General features: G+C 31.5%; 3 non-coding genes across 3 annotated transcripts; all 3 read left to right on the top strand.

Annotated features, from left to right (window-relative positions):
• The first annotated feature begins 4,380 nt into the window (after positions 1–4,380).
• On the top strand, positions 4,381–4,454 carry TRNAT-UGU (transfer RNA threonine (anticodon UGU)). The gene has a single exon. It is a non-coding gene; the product is annotated as a tRNA-Thr (tRNA).
• Positions 4,455–4,874: 420 nt separating this feature from the next.
• TRNAT-UGU (transfer RNA threonine (anticodon UGU)) lies at positions 4,875–4,948 on the top strand. Its single transcript has one exon. It is a non-coding gene; the product is annotated as a tRNA-Thr (tRNA).
• A 446-nt stretch (positions 4,949–5,394) lies between these two features.
• On the top strand, positions 5,395–5,468 carry TRNAT-AGU (transfer RNA threonine (anticodon AGU)). Its single transcript has one exon. It is a non-coding gene; the product is annotated as a tRNA-Thr (tRNA).
• Positions 5,469–16,060: the final 10,592 nt, after the last annotated feature.

Genomic DNA, 16,060 nt, shown 5'->3' with positions numbered 1-16,060 from the left:
TTCGTGGTAATTTATTTCATCTATTAAGAGTTGAATTTTTGGTTTTATAATTTGAATTTGAATGTGTTTTTAGTTTTCTAATTACTCGGCTGTAGAAGTAACTCTCGCAAACAGGTTTACATAACTGCTTGTTTCAAACGAATTTGTACGAGAGAAAGCATGGCGATCGGTCAAAAAAAAAAAAAAATGATCCTCCAAGATTTTTACATTTGTGGACTCGGGATCTTCAACATCGAGAAACGCAAAACGAAGTTGGAAGTTTTTTCCCTGTATGTATGGATGTTAGTAAGTATGTAGGGGGCCCGATTTTGTTTATCTATTCTGAAGCTTAATAATCGAAAATTTCTTACATTTTTTAGGGAGGATTGGGTATTAGGAGGATTGATGTTATTAAATTTTGGTGGTTAAAGGTCGAAGGGTGGAGAGATAAAGGCGAATCGTGTGTCATCTCGAAAGAGGTCGGACTTAATAAAGATTTTACTCCTGTATTTACAACTTTTTTAAGAAACTCATCTTATCAAAATTGAGCTTTTTGCCATTTTATAATAATTAATAATATGAAACGTTTTTAATAAAATCTCATAACAGATGGCGTCATGCACATTTTAAACTTTATTGCCAGGAAAGTAACATCGTTGCTGGAGTATTTAACATACATTTTCAGATAGGTTTTTAAAAAATTTTTTTTGAATAGGTTAAAATTTCCCAACATTATTATGTTTTTATTTTCTACGCTGCGAAATGAATTTCTTTTTTACAATTAGCAAAGTATTTCCTTTAATTATATTGTCTGTCAAAAATTTTAAAACAGTTTTTCTTATTTTTTTAATTTTACCACTGGCAAATATTTATTTACAGAAAGTATTAATATCATAGAAGAATTCAAGAGATTCATTTTAACTAAGCTCATCCCTCGTTTAATCCAAAATAAATCCATTAAAATATAACAAAAGTAGAAAGTTATATTCTAAAAATGTGATAATTATAAATTCAACTTTTTTCGTTCGATCTGAAAGTAATTTTAAGAAATTCAAATACAGTAATGCCATTAAAGGTAGAAAAACAGAAAAGAACAAAATGAATTGCTATAATGGCATCTTTCCTGTAGCGATACTTGACACAACAGAAAAACTGACATCTTGTGCTATTGTACTGTACGATAAAATCGCAGAGTGCAACTTCGTTACTTGCTTTCTTAAATATATTTTATAAGCGGGGAAACTAATGAATCCAATTCGATGCATTAATGAACTTATTATATATAGGTATACAATCTGATACCTTATTTCTTTCAATTTTCTCATTTCACTCTATTAAACACGTCACCAGCGCCGTAAGTAGCCTTTTATGCGCCCGGTGCGAACATCTGTAACTACAGGAGCTATAACCTTTTCATCTTGAGGGGTCTTAGGCTCTCTCAGAATAATAATTTTTCACGGTCTGCCCCAAAACTTGGTCCAGGTCGTTTCTGCGCCCCCAGGGTCTACGCCCTGTGCCTGGGCACCGCTGGCACCGCCCTAGTTACGGCACTGCACATCACTATTGTATATAATCCCGTATACAATCACAATTAGTGTATTTCAATAATGTATATGCAATGCGAACAATTGCATTTTCGACCATTCTTAACGTCTTGTGATTAAGAGGACGTTTTTAAACTCCACGGTGTGAGCAACACCGTAGGGTTTGCTAGTTGGGGAGCGATAAATTACTTACGCCATAATTTTAATTGTTGACGGCACCAAAGGAAAATTTAAATAAATATGAGCACGAACGTATTAATTTAAGTATCTATATTTAAATTAATTTTATATACACATATGTATATAAAATTAATTTAATTTATATTACACATTACACACATATGTATATACTGTATATGTGTAATGTGTAATATATGCTAAGATAGAAAGAATCGTATATAATGTGTTATATATGTAACACATTATATACACATATGTATATATTGTTGATACGTGCTTTTTGTCTTTAATTACTTACATTATGCTTGTGTCCACTTTGGACATTCTTGTGAAAACGTCCAAAGTGAGCACAAGCACAATATATGTATATATTGTATTCACATACAAAACTAGAAATTCTCCCGTCAAGCATGACGAAATAATCATGAGAAAATAGAGATTGAAGAATTGAGAAAAACTTCAAGTCGTACTTGATGTTGTTATGCTTTTTCTGCAGCCCTTGACAAGGCCATTCTTATTCGATGTTGCTCAAGTCGGACTTCACGGCCTTCAGTGGTGTGGTTGTTCTTATTCTTTTAAATCTAGAATTTACCTGAGTTTACTCTTATACTACGTTCGCACACAATCCACGACTCACTTCGATCTCGATTTACCTACAATCTTGATTTTGACTGTCGCCAGTCGAACGTCGTGCTGTTCGCACAGGTAGTCCGCTTGAGAAAAACCTGGCTATTACACGCGATGATAAAACTGACATAACTACGTGGTAAGTCACGAACAACTACAAACGAAATGGAAGTTTTGGTTAGAAATAAATAAGTACTTTTTCTTGCCATATATCTAATAATAGACAGATGTCATCGTCTTTCCAAATACAGTATCTTTTTTCTCTGTCGATACCCCGACACGTGTTCCTCAGCCATCTTGTATTTTCTCGCGCGCGTGGGATTGTGGGATCTCTCTTATCACTGGATCTAGTTTCAAGAACTCTCTCGAATCAATCGCGTTTGAGCCTCGCTTCAGTAGAGATTGAAACGGTCGAGGGTGGGCGCACCAAGGCATAGTCGCCGACCTTGGTCACAATCTAGATTAAAATGCTCCGTGCGAACGGGGTATTACGCTTTCACCTAGGCATTTTTTCGACAAAAAGTCGGGTCTGTTTAATTTCACGTTTATAAAACAAAGATGAATTGTATGTACCGTACATTAGATGAGCGATAACACTTTTTAAATAACGGGCTCGTTACATCGTTACTTCTGATTGGATAACAGAACGTCACGTAATCACTGTGAAAAGAGTTTAAAGATGCGGCTATCATTTTTAAGTTTAACTTTAATGAAGTTTGAAATATGCCATTTGCCAAAATATTCAAAAATATAAACTTAAGGGACATTTCCTCTTCGAGCATGAACGTCACATGGTCACCGACATCACTGCAAATATAATACGACCATTATCCGAAATCGATATGACGTTTATTCTATAGCTAATATTTCCGCAAAATAAATAGCCTATACTTCACATCGGAACTTAAAACGATTATAAACATAATTTCATCTGGATGAAACAAAAATTGCAGGAGTTTTAAGAAATTCAAACAGACATACAGCTTTTATACTAGTAATGAAAAACTACATTTTGACCTCTGTCATGTAATGAACCACATTGTTGTAGTTCAGATCCTTTTAAGACGTAATAAGGATATGATAATTGTACAAAATAAAAAAAGTGTTGCATATGCCCATCAAAAATGGACAAAGAAAACACGCCATTAAGTGAAGACATCAAAAAGCAAAGGGCTCGTCCGGGAATTGAACCCGGGACCTCTCGCACCCTAAGCGAGAATCATACCAAATAAAGTTTGTAAATGTCATTTCTTCAATATTTATTTCTGTCTAAAAACATTTTAAACAAATTTTTTTATGAAAATTTAATTGTTTTGTCATGCTTGACGAGATAATTTCTAGTTGTAAATAGTTTCACAAGGTGAAATCAAAATTTTCTCAAATAAACTATAACTATAGTAACAACACAAGAACACTACTTATATTCTGCAAAAGAAAAAACATTGTCCGAAAAAAATCTACAACGGGCTGACTTGTGAGTACGGTACGGATCAGATTGATCTGAGCACACTATAAATAAAAAATCATATGGCCGAGAGTAAAGATGACAACTAACCTTCAAGACTCGGCTCGTACGCGATTAAAAAAGTATTGGTATGTTGAGGGTTAAATACTATACTTACCGTTTAAACTCTGATTTTATCTTCTTTATAATAATTCAACAAAATCTAGAAAATAGCTAAATTCGAGATGAAACCATTTAGATTTTGATCCCTTGTCTAGTTGCCTAAATCCCAAATCTTGGAATAAAGAAAACAATTTAGATTTTTATGAAAACAAATAGATTCTGAAGTGGCAGTCTTGCCCAACATGTGATACAGATTTCAAGGTTTTGACTTAAAATAAAATGGCGGTCGATAGTACCCGTCGTTGCCACCAAGAGCACTGTATCAAAGATAACAGCCATTCTACATACAATATTTTAGCTCGTTGGTGAAAACTGAGTTTTATAATTATTTAAAATAAAAAAATACTTTTTAAACAGAAATCATAACATTTTGAAATTTCCATTCTACCAATGAAATGCGCGCGGAAAATGGTAACATCGAATGGCGCCGTAGCTTAGTTGGTTAAAGCGCCTGTCTTGTAAACAGGAGATCGCGAGTTCGAATCTCGTCGGTGCCTCGATATTTTTGTTGTGTCTATTTGCTACTTCAATTCTATTCCATATTATATGACTAATCTCAATAATAATTGTCTAAATCTCAAATCCAGGAATAAACAACACAATTTAGATTTTTATGAAAAAAAAAAAATTCTGAAGTGACAATTCTGTCCAATTCAGTGTTTTGACTTAAAATAAAATGGTGGTCGATAGTACCCGTCGTTACCACCAAGAGCGCTGTATCTAAGGTCACAGCCATTCTATATACAATATTTTAGCTAATTGGTGACAACTGAGTTTTACATTTATTTTGATGTTGATGACATTTGATGTTTATAATTATTAAAAATATAAAGAGTTTTTTAAACAGAAATGAAAGCATTTATATAATTCCATTTTATCTACCAACGAAATGCGCGCAGAAAGTAATAACGTCGAATGGTGCCGTAGTTTAGTTGATTAAAGCGCCTGTCTTGTAAACAGGAGATTGCGAGTTCAAATCTCGTCGGTGCCTCGATTTCTTTTTTTTTTTTTTTTTGTTTCTATTTGCTATTTCGATTTAGAACGACTTAGTTGTAACTGGAATGCGGTTAACGTTTAAATTTGCAGAGAAAATTACATTTTGTAGTTTATCTTAGTAGTCTGATCCTAGGTTGTGGTTAAAAGCTATCTGGCATATTGCGATCTATTCTGTTACGACATCGAACTTCACGTCGGATCGCGTACCTGTATCGAAAACTGTCCGACCCACATCGATTTTTAATCAATTATTGATATGTGGCAACGAGTGATGCACAATTTGTCGTTACAAAATTTGATATTAATTAAACTATTTCCCGAAACTTGTTATCTTGTTTTTCGGAAATGTTGTCGTAACCGAGTGATAGATAAGATATGAAAAATATTGGAAACACGAGATTACTTATTGAAACAAGCTAACAAATCACGGGTGAGCATAGGGGCGCCGTGGCTTAGTTGGTTAAAGCGCCTGTCTAGTAAACAGGAGATCGCGAGTTCGAATCTCGTCGGTGCCTCGATTTCTTTTGTTGTTTCTATTTGCTATTTCGAACGATTTCGTTGTAACTGGAATGTGGTTGACGTTACACTTTAAACAATTTTCGGGAAAAAATTGCATTTTGTTGTTTAACTCAGTAATCTGATTGTAGATAAAAGCTGTTTTTGACATATCTTTCTGAATTCCTTACAAACTGCAATAGAGTAAAATTGTGCTCTGTTCGTAGATGCTATTTTAAACCGAAGAGGGATCGCTCTTTGTATCTATACACAAAGTGATCGCGCTGCGGTAATGGTCAATTACAGTTGTGCGATTTTAACAAATTAAAATCAATAGAAGTTAAATGATACAATTTATCTTATATATTGATTATGATTTCTGTGCACTGAGTTGTCACTAACGAGCTAGTTCGGATAGTTCCAGCCGAAATGTGTGTACTTTTCTTATGCTTGACTTTGAAAATTTTCCGAACATTTGTGTTCTTTCCTGGATATCCAGAACCTTCTCTCCTTCCGAGATTCTACAGAACTTTCTTTCCTTGGGACTATCTTTTCAAGAAACATGTCGAATCAGTTTTTAATTTTGTGAACGGTTGTAACATTTCAACTGATTAAGTATTAAACAAAGAATGAACGTCTCTCTTCCAATAAATAGCATTTTAATGGATTAACGAGTTATTTCTCATCCTGAAAACACACTCCCACATACGTGACTTTCCAGCGTCGTCCAACCATTGCGCTCTCGGTCCAAAATTCAAAAAAGTTAAAAATTTTGTTTCTGCGATATCCGATTCTGATTAAAATCACATGACCTAGCAGTTTTGTACTTTTATGCATTCATATAAAGTAAAATCAAGCGCACAATAAAACTAATATTTTTTCTACTTTAACTTTGATGTGGCATGAGTGGATATACAAATAATTTGAATCTTTAATATATTATTTTATTATACGTAAAGAAATTTAAACAGCCATTCTAAAATTTTCAAAAATAAATTTCAAAATTTAGTTTTTACCTATCTGAATAAAGATCATTGTAATATAATCTACATGTTAAATATTCACTGTTAATTTAGCATTACATCAGTTTTGATCTTACTTTTGCCCGGGAAACGCCGGGCTTACCTGCTAGAATATAATATTATATTAATAAGTGTTTGTCATTTGATTTAACTTAAGCATATTTAAACACGAGTGCTATTTATATTACGTTAATGTTAATTATCGCGGTTTTTTTTAATTAATTTGATTTAAAATCGACTGTGGCGCGTATCGATAAACGAAAATAGTTATCTTTTCTTCTGCATGCGCATTAAAGTGTAATTTAAGCTTCAAAGAAGGTAAAAAAAAGCGTGCTCCCCATACACTAACATTTTTCCTTCCAAAATACCCCGATTTTTTTTCATTTCTGGACGTTTCTAGGTTTACTGAGTCCAAACATGTCAAAAATTTCGGGAGGGTTATGTTTTGACACATCGCCATACTTTCCTTCTGTTAACAGAACCGAGAAAGTAATGAGACTTTTTAACAAACTTGAAAGGATTTTAAAGGCGTATTTTTTAGCCCATTCGCAACTTTTGCTTTTAGTCATCTCCACAAAATATTGGTGATAACATTATTAGTTTGTAAAAGAAACAACGTTATCGCCAGTAAATAAATTATTATAGTTTAGATAAAATTCATTCTTATCAAGTGAAAATTAGATTTAAAAATTGCAACGAAACCTTTAGTTTCATAATCGTCATTTTATTAAGTTTCACAACTTTTAATCGAAATTTTGGGCTGATTTTTTGTCAGTAACTTTTCTGATCGAGCTACAACCTATCTCTGTTTTTCGTACACTTGCGAGTTAACACCATGCCATATTATAATTAACTTCGTGGTCTGACGGTTCGAAAATAAATATAAGACCACAACGAATGCATCTGCAAATACAAATATTTCATTACTCGATATCTGTATGTATCTTTAAATATACTTATTGATAATTAATTATCGTTAAATTGAAACTATACAGATATTCGAAACACCTGTAGAGACAAAAATATAATTTCAATTGCCTGACTTCATTATTTAAAATCCTTTGTTCTAATCTAGGAAATACTTGGTATTAATTTTATTGTAAAAAATGTTAGTATTTTACATTAACTAAACAGATAATAAAAGGGAAGTAAACAATTTTAATTTGCGACTCGTTATACTCTCATCTCTGGTAGAATAACAGTGATTTACCACAATTTTGAATATTTCGGGAGGATTCGATTCGAGCAATTCTTAGGATTTGGATTAAATTTGAGTCTAAATTCTTTCTTTGTATCAAAAATCTTATTTTGATCATCAGACGAAGATAAAGAATGCCAGATTTAGCTTTTGTCCTCTTGTCGCTCAAAATACGTCATAAAAAGGATAAGTAACAATCTTCCTTATTTCTTAACATTCATAAAAGTCGAAAATTTACATAACACTTATGTAATTCCCGAAACAAACAGTTGCAACCGTAGATAGCCTTCAAAATTTTTGTACCAAGTAAAGTTTGTAAATGCCATTTCCTCAATATTTATTTCTGTCTAAAAACATTTTAAACAAATTTTTTATGAAAATTTCATTGTTTTAAACTAAGAATTCTTCTAAATTTATTTTTCTCATTGAAAAAAAAACGTAAAATAGAATTTGATTAAACATCTTTCAATAGATTCTGATGTAACAGAATTTTAACATCTAGAAAGAAGGATGAAAGGCGTTTCGGATCGACGTATCGTTATTTTCCTAATTTAAATAAAGTCAAATTTAATGGAACTTGAATTACAAGTCAAAGAATTGTTCTAATTTGCATATAATTGACAATTCACACATTTGTTGTCAACAATACATAACATTGTCTAGTTATTGGACGCTGCACGGATCGATCATACCTACTAAAGAATCGATCAACAATTTTTCGGATGATTCATTCTGTTTCATTTTTGATAAAGACGAAGGCAAAGATAAAAATTCCGAGAATAAAGAAACCAGATTATTCTTTCGTCAGGACGTTTAGCGCGAGACACTCATGAAGTCCTTTTCGATTTACGTTTCTCGGGTAAGTGTTCTTACAAATATCCTCCTTTCGTAAAGAATTTCGACATTTTCGGTCCGAAATGTATAAGATAGAAATAGTCGCATGTCGAAAGCATTGTTAATAGAAAGTTATTGAAATCAACATATTGTCAATATGCATTCTGTAATTATTCTTTATTTTGTTATAGTGTTGGCAAATACAAAACAAAATAGTCAAAATTTGGACAAATTTACCGAAAATTAAAATTGGACAATTCTTCTGTAAAATATAATTTCAATGAGTTTAAAGGAAATTCTCGGAAAAGAAATCTTAACTGCGACGTATACAATTGATTTAAAATAACTTTTCAAGATTAAATAAAAAAATAAATTATAATATTTTCATTATCTTTTTTTGTATCTCCGATTAATTAGAATTTTAAATGATACAGTGAACCGTCTAAAACAGAATCTGCCTTAGAAACGGAGCGATTTTCTATATTATATTTTACTATGTCCGCAACCTGTCAGACGCGGAAACGGAAGAGGTTTTTGGGTACGAAGAACGTAACTTAGCCCGTAACTTAAACCGGAAAAGTAAAACTGCCGTTACCTTACGTCAAAGTCATTCGGTTCTGTTACCGTTGCCTGCAAATATTTATATCAGGGTTGTCCAACCTTTTTTCCTAATGGGCCAAACTAGAAATTTACATATATTCAGCGCGCCACGAAGGTACTTTATATAAATATGTGCTTTTAAAACGTTCAAAATGTGAACTTCAAATATTAATAACAAATATATATAATTACTAGCTGACCCGGCCACACGTTGTTGTGGCTCAAAATGTATCTATTATAAATGTATAACACTTCCCCCGTGGGGGAAATTTCAAAAAATCCCTTCTTAGTGTACATTTTCTTGACGTACCCTATTAAAACGCAATCAAAAACGCATCTAAAGTAGTATAATAAAAGCCGAGTTCTTCACAGTAAGCCTTAATCCTGTCCACCTCCCCGCACTGAAGGAAATTTCGACATGTATATTATATAAAAACACGTGCGTATTCGAATGCAACGTTGTGTCAAAATTTCAAAGGAATCGGTAGGAACAAACGAACGTTATATGTTATTGAAATAGATAGATAGAAAATGATCTGCTTCAGTCCATTCTCACAGAAAAGCATAATACCTCACAGAAAAGCAAACTTAGGTCGTCGGAAGTTAGCGCCATCTGTTGGACATAAAAGCCACTTATACTCACACGAAATAAAACATAAATTCAATGTGATTTTTAATATTTCCTTCCTTTTATAATATTGTGAATATCTGCTTTTATGGTACTAGTGTCTAAGAATGTTAGTTAAATGAAAATCACTAAACCTATTTTTTCAGCAGTTTTGAAGTTTTTCATGCACGAAAAGCATTGTTCACAACATGCATGTGGGGTAGTACAGTTTTCTAGCGCCAATTACATCATTACACATCAACGTGTATCAAATGAAACGGGAATAATTTTTAACAACATTCTTTACGAAAATAAATGAAAATGCACCTAGAAAGTTTAGGGTGCAGTGGACCGCGGGTTGGACATCCCTGGTTTATTAATGTTGATACTTAATTGTATCAACTATTGTATTAAGTATCAACATTTTTACAACCCTTTTCTCTAGGATTGTATAAAGTGAAATATTTTTCTACTTCAATAATTTAATATTCCTCTTACAACGTACTTTCTACAATTTTTTCCTGTCGTGTCGTACCTGATTTTGTTTTACTAATAAACTTTCAAGTTTGGCATAGATGTAGTAAGAGAAAGTCATGGCTTTAACCATTTTTGTCAATTTTTTTGTCTATTGTTTATTTTTTTATTAGTTCTTTAAAATGTCAACAAAATATGTAGAAATTCATAAATGTAAAACAGAATTTTGAATATTTTATATTTTACAAAGGCTTTCTGTGAAATGAAAAATTATATTACAAAAATGTAAATAACAATCTTAAAGATGTTAATTCTAATGCAGATTGTATTAAAACTTTTATAATGAAGTTTATGCAAAACACATGCAAGCCATATAAAACCCAAAATTGTATTAATGCAATTATTCACTTCAGCTTTGAAAATGTTTATGAAATCGAAAAATGAAGAATGATCTAAATCCATGTTCATCACATCTAATTTGTTTGATGCAACCAAAGTGTTCAATCTCACCATAAACAGAATATATCTATATATTTAATCGAGACGAAATGATAATAATAATAATAATAATAATAATCAGCGCAGAGCCCAAACGGTAAGGAGTTGAATGTTGAAATTTGGTACACAGTTAGGGTACGTCACGAGGACGCACACTAAGAAGGGATTTTTCGAAATTCCTCCCCACGGGGGAGAGGGACAGGATTAAGTCTCAATACTTCCATTGTTGATGGAAGTGTCAAGTAACAATGGAAGTGTCAAGTAACAATGGAAGCGTTAAGTAACAATGGAAGTGTCAAGTAACAATGGAAGTGTTAAGTAACAATGGAAGTGTCAACAACGGAAGTGTTACGTAACAATGAAATTGTTAAGAGAAAGCGACGTGCAAGACGCGGATGTCGTTTTTCTCGTTTTTGCGGGAAATCGAACATATTTTTAGACCCATGTAACAATTCTCTAATTAGTCTAGAAACAGGGGGACCCAATTCTTGCATTCTGTGGAAACGGGTAAGGTTAACTATAACGTAATAACCTTAATCTTCGCTACCGTTACTTTTGCCCGAGCAACGCCGGGCCTACCTGCTAGTTTTTTTAATAATTATCAATTTATATTCAATGAAATGTTATGTATACATAATAATGCGTAAAATATTTTAAAATTTTTACATGTTAATTATTCACTGTATAATAATAAACTTCATACAGCTCGAGAATAATTTATAACAACTAAATAATTCATAAAAGATTATGATAAAATTTTAATTTTTAAATTCTGAACTTTTTTATTTAATAAATGATTTGAAATTAATATGAACTTAATAATTTAAAAACTTTGAAGTAATTTAAATAACTACAGTATATGTATTTAATGCGTATTATTTACTTAACTGATTTATTTAATGAAATTTTGTTAGCTTCGAAATTATTTAGATGAACTAAATTTATTTGTTGTTTTTTAAACATAACCTTTACTATATAAAACAAAAGCTTACGTAAAATTAATTTTTATGCATTTTATGTATTAGTTTTTATTCATTTATTTTAAGCAAATTTTTATTAAATAAGAATATTTATATGGAGATTAGCTCTATAAAATACAGTTGCAACAAGTTAAACAATTACCAATATTATACCATTTATTTTACACGGATACAGTGCTGTTCTTTATAGAATATAAACAAACCAAGAGCTCAAACGATTGCAGCACACCTATTGGCAAACGTGTTTATTACCTTTACTTTTATGGGTGAGAATAATAGACATTCAGAGACCAGATAATCTATTGACTCTGGTAGTATCTTGCCCTTGTACTGTACTGTACATAATACTTCCCCCCCTTAGCAATCCCCTGTACATCGTACTTTTCCTGTTAGCCACAGAGTCATGCCAGTCGTCTATCTAACTCCTTTCAGGGGAAAATCTTTAAATTCAAAGTTCGTATATATTTAATCGAGGCCTTCTACGTTTACGCTTTTCATATATGGTCTCGCCTTATGTCTATCTAACCCGTTCTAGATATTAAGGAAAGACACACGGACGGACGACAGTGGGAATTCATAGGTCTACAATTTTTTCAAATTACAGCCCAGTCAAATTTAACAAAGTATGTCGAGAAAAACTACTGTGATATATTTAATGAATAGGTTAATGTGACAAAGTAATTCTAAACTTATATATGAAAATTGTAAACACTTTGAAGAAAAACAACTGAAAAACATTTCTGATAAGTTATTTGTTATCTCGAAACACAGAATGTGGAATAAGTTACGTCCCCGTGGCACGAAGGAGAAAAGAAAATAAGAACTTTAAATTTCATTTTGAAATGTGAAATTATAATAAACGATTTTAGAGATTTAGTAAAAGGAGACTGAAATCATAAAACGAAATTTCCAGCACCGTGAAAACACGAGGATCATTGTGGAAATAATCGCGGTTAGCAGCGTGAACGAGTCTTTAGACCAATAAACATCATTATAACGAAAAGCTCTATGGAGTAACACACATTTCTGACTTGATTACAATCTGTTTAAATGGGGAACCCTTGAATGAATTCAATTCTGTTAAATATTTTCTAAAAAATCATCGTTCGGCTATGAATCTTCTTAGAAGATCAAAAATCACGAAAGAATGAAATATGTCACACAGTATTTCATCCTTCCTAATAGACTTTGTGTTAGCTTTTGGCATAGGGTTATTTTATAATTCAACGTTAGTTATTTAAAGTTATCTTTGTGATGTTTTCTTTTTAGCTAGTTATAATTTTTGTTCTTGTATTATGTAGAATAATACATTATTGACATTTTTGTATACAGTACAATTTTTATTAATATAATACTGTAGATTTTTTTTGTTTGTAATAAACCAAATTATAACATTTTATTAATATTCGATTTTTTGTATTTTTCAGGAAAAAAGAGCGAGCTCAATGCTAAAATTTTCATTATGTATAACCTCCGAAAATAATACGAGTTAAATTACGAACAATTATAAAATAAAAGCTTTGTTGTTTATATTGCAATTGTATAATTTGTAATTAAAATTCGGATGAAAATGCGGAAATTGACGACATTTCGAAACCGCAAAAAATATTTTAAAAATACACCTGTACACTGTGTCGAAAATTATTATCTAAGACTGCAATTTATTTCCTTATTTATTTAACTTGCTACATATGTTACGAAGAGTGCTTTTATATTTTTCAAATCTTGAGCTCTTTTAGTTGAGACGAGGTCTTATTTACGGGTCTAGAAAATTTAAGTTTAATCGACAATTTGATTTCCGTGTTGGATCGGTCGATGATCCGTGACATGAAACATGTACCGAGAGTGCAGTTGGACGGCAATCCTTTCGATTCACTCGTTTCGGGCATTTTGCCTCTCTTCAGTCAATTAAACTTAATGGGCCATAATGGGATCCCTATCTTATTTGGTGTGTAAGACATCACAGCTTTTTTACACATCAATTGATTTATCACATTTGAATGTTGTTTTACAACATGCAACGTTTTAAATGTTATTTCATACAAAATTGTTGACAATGAGAATTATTTATATGCAAAAAACAAAAAGTACATCAAAAGCTGATAGCATTCAAATATCTAAAGTAATTTTGTCACCAGAGAAAAATTCCTGAATGCTACATTTCTTGATCTTTCATATTGCATCTAAATATACATAGTATTGACAATACTGGAAAGAAAAATCTGTAGTTATTGTATCAGATTTTATAGTATAAATGATTTCCATCTTTGGACATTTTCTTATCCAGTATTATTTGCTAGGATTTTTCTTTCAGATGGGAATATAAAAATGAAAAAAATTATGATTTAAGATTTTCTGTAGATAGCAAAGAAAATAATTTTAATAATAGCGGATAGGATGATTTCAGGGAGATGTGAATAAGTAGTCTGAGATTTAAGGGACGTTCCAACAACAGAAATGAAATGTGTGTGTGTTGGATTACAAAACTTTATATATAGATCAATTGTGGTTGAGAAAGCTTATAAAGTAACAATGAAAGCTTTGAAGGATCATTTCTGAGAGAGAAAACTGTTAGGAAAACATTACAGGTTGTGTTTAAAAAACTGTATTTTACCTTCATAGCAATTTATTATAGACAAAAAGTAAGATTATCTATAAGATAACCTTTGTTGAAAATAATAGCAGAGAAAGTGATTTAAAATGTAGAAAGTGGTGTGATTGGAAAGTTTAAAGAGGATATGATTTATATAAATAGGTTTATAGTTTAAGTGACTCCTTAATATCACATAATCATCTAAAGTTATAGAGAAAAATTGAGGCAATTCCCTATGAACCTAGTAGTAAGATGTCTGGCATATACATCATACCAGGGAAGTAGGATTCCTTGTATGTTTCATATGTATTTCAGAAAGTAGACTTACAGTTTAACTTTTGAAAACAAAACCAAAACTTTGGGTTTTGCTTGTCTTATTTCTTCATTACTGTGTAAAACACATATAATCATATTGATTAGAATAGTAATTTCACAAATTTTCAGCAACTTTCCACCCAATTTTTGATGATTGCTAGATTAGTAGAGATTCCTACGAGTAAAATAAAGAAGTTACCAAAACTGACTGATTCTGTTGAATACAAGAACAAATGGATTACTTTCATTAACTAAGCAATTATTTACAATCACTTCATTCTTGCATAGGTCACAACTTGGCTGATGTACCGAATTTTTGTGCCAGTTTAACTCTGTACAATGCATAACATAGAGTTATCAAAATCAATGACAACTTTAATCAGACTTGAACATATGTTAAGAGTGATTTTGTAGTGTTACGAGAACTTGACGGTTGCGATTTGCGACTGATCGATTATAAACAAGCGAACACATCATTAGACCCTCCTGTACCGAATTTTTGTGCCAGTTTAACTCTGTACAATGCATAACATAGAGTTATCAAAATCAATGAAAACTTTAATCAGACTTGAACATATGTTAAGAGTGATTTTGTAGTGTTTATGAAACCGTGCCGGTGCTTATTCTGCAACTTGAACACAAACTATATGGTGTATTTTCTCGGACACATGGCAAATTTCATCACTAAGTTTTCACCATCACTAAATTTCATCACTAAGTAAATCAACTGAAGAAAACTTAGTGATGAAATTTGCCATGTGTCCGAGAAAATACACCATATAGTTTGTGTTCAAGTTGAAGAGTGATTTTTTTAAACTTTTAAAACTGTGAAAAAACATTGGCTAATATTCACGACAATACAGTATTAAATTTATGAAGCAGGCTTAAATCAAGTAGTGAACAAGAATGATGCAGACAAATTATCTGAAGTATGGAAAATAATAATAATGTAAAGAATTCTAAAATTGTCAAATATTTAGTGAATAAAATTCTTAGACGACTGGCTTCATGGGAATGAAAAACTCAGATCAGATTAGCTCTATGATTGAAAATGAATAGTGAAAAAACAAACAGGAGAAATTTACTATTTCTAGAATTTAAAAAAACGGTTCAAAAATCTAATTTTATTAATGAAAGTCCTATGGAGATAATCCTATGGGCTTCTATGTACAAGGTTCAAAAATCTGTTGTTCTATTAGAATGTTTCGAGCTCACTGTTGATGAGAGGTTAAATTTCAAATTAAGAAAATGGCTTCTTGATTTAAGGTTTGATGAGCATTACTAGATAGTCATTATTTTGTGTTGAAGATTTAACAAAATTGCTTTATCCAATAAATAGCTATTTTATCAGTGGTGTGCAGTCCATGGAAGCTGTGGGTGCCACTTCCCTTGTATTTTCTAAAATATAAATACATATTGGCAATTATTTTTATGAACAAGTTCTTATATCTTTGTTTCATGTCAATGTATCTATTTTAGAATTATAATAAA

Source organism: Centruroides vittatus, unplaced genomic scaffold, assembly GCF_030686945.1.
Source record: "Centruroides vittatus isolate TY-2023 unplaced genomic scaffold, ASM3068694v2 scaffold_324, whole genome shotgun sequence".
Taxonomy (NCBI): Eukaryota; Metazoa; Arthropoda; class Arachnida; order Scorpiones; family Buthidae; genus Centruroides; species Centruroides vittatus.
This window is presented reverse-complemented; position numbering and strand designations above follow the sequence as displayed.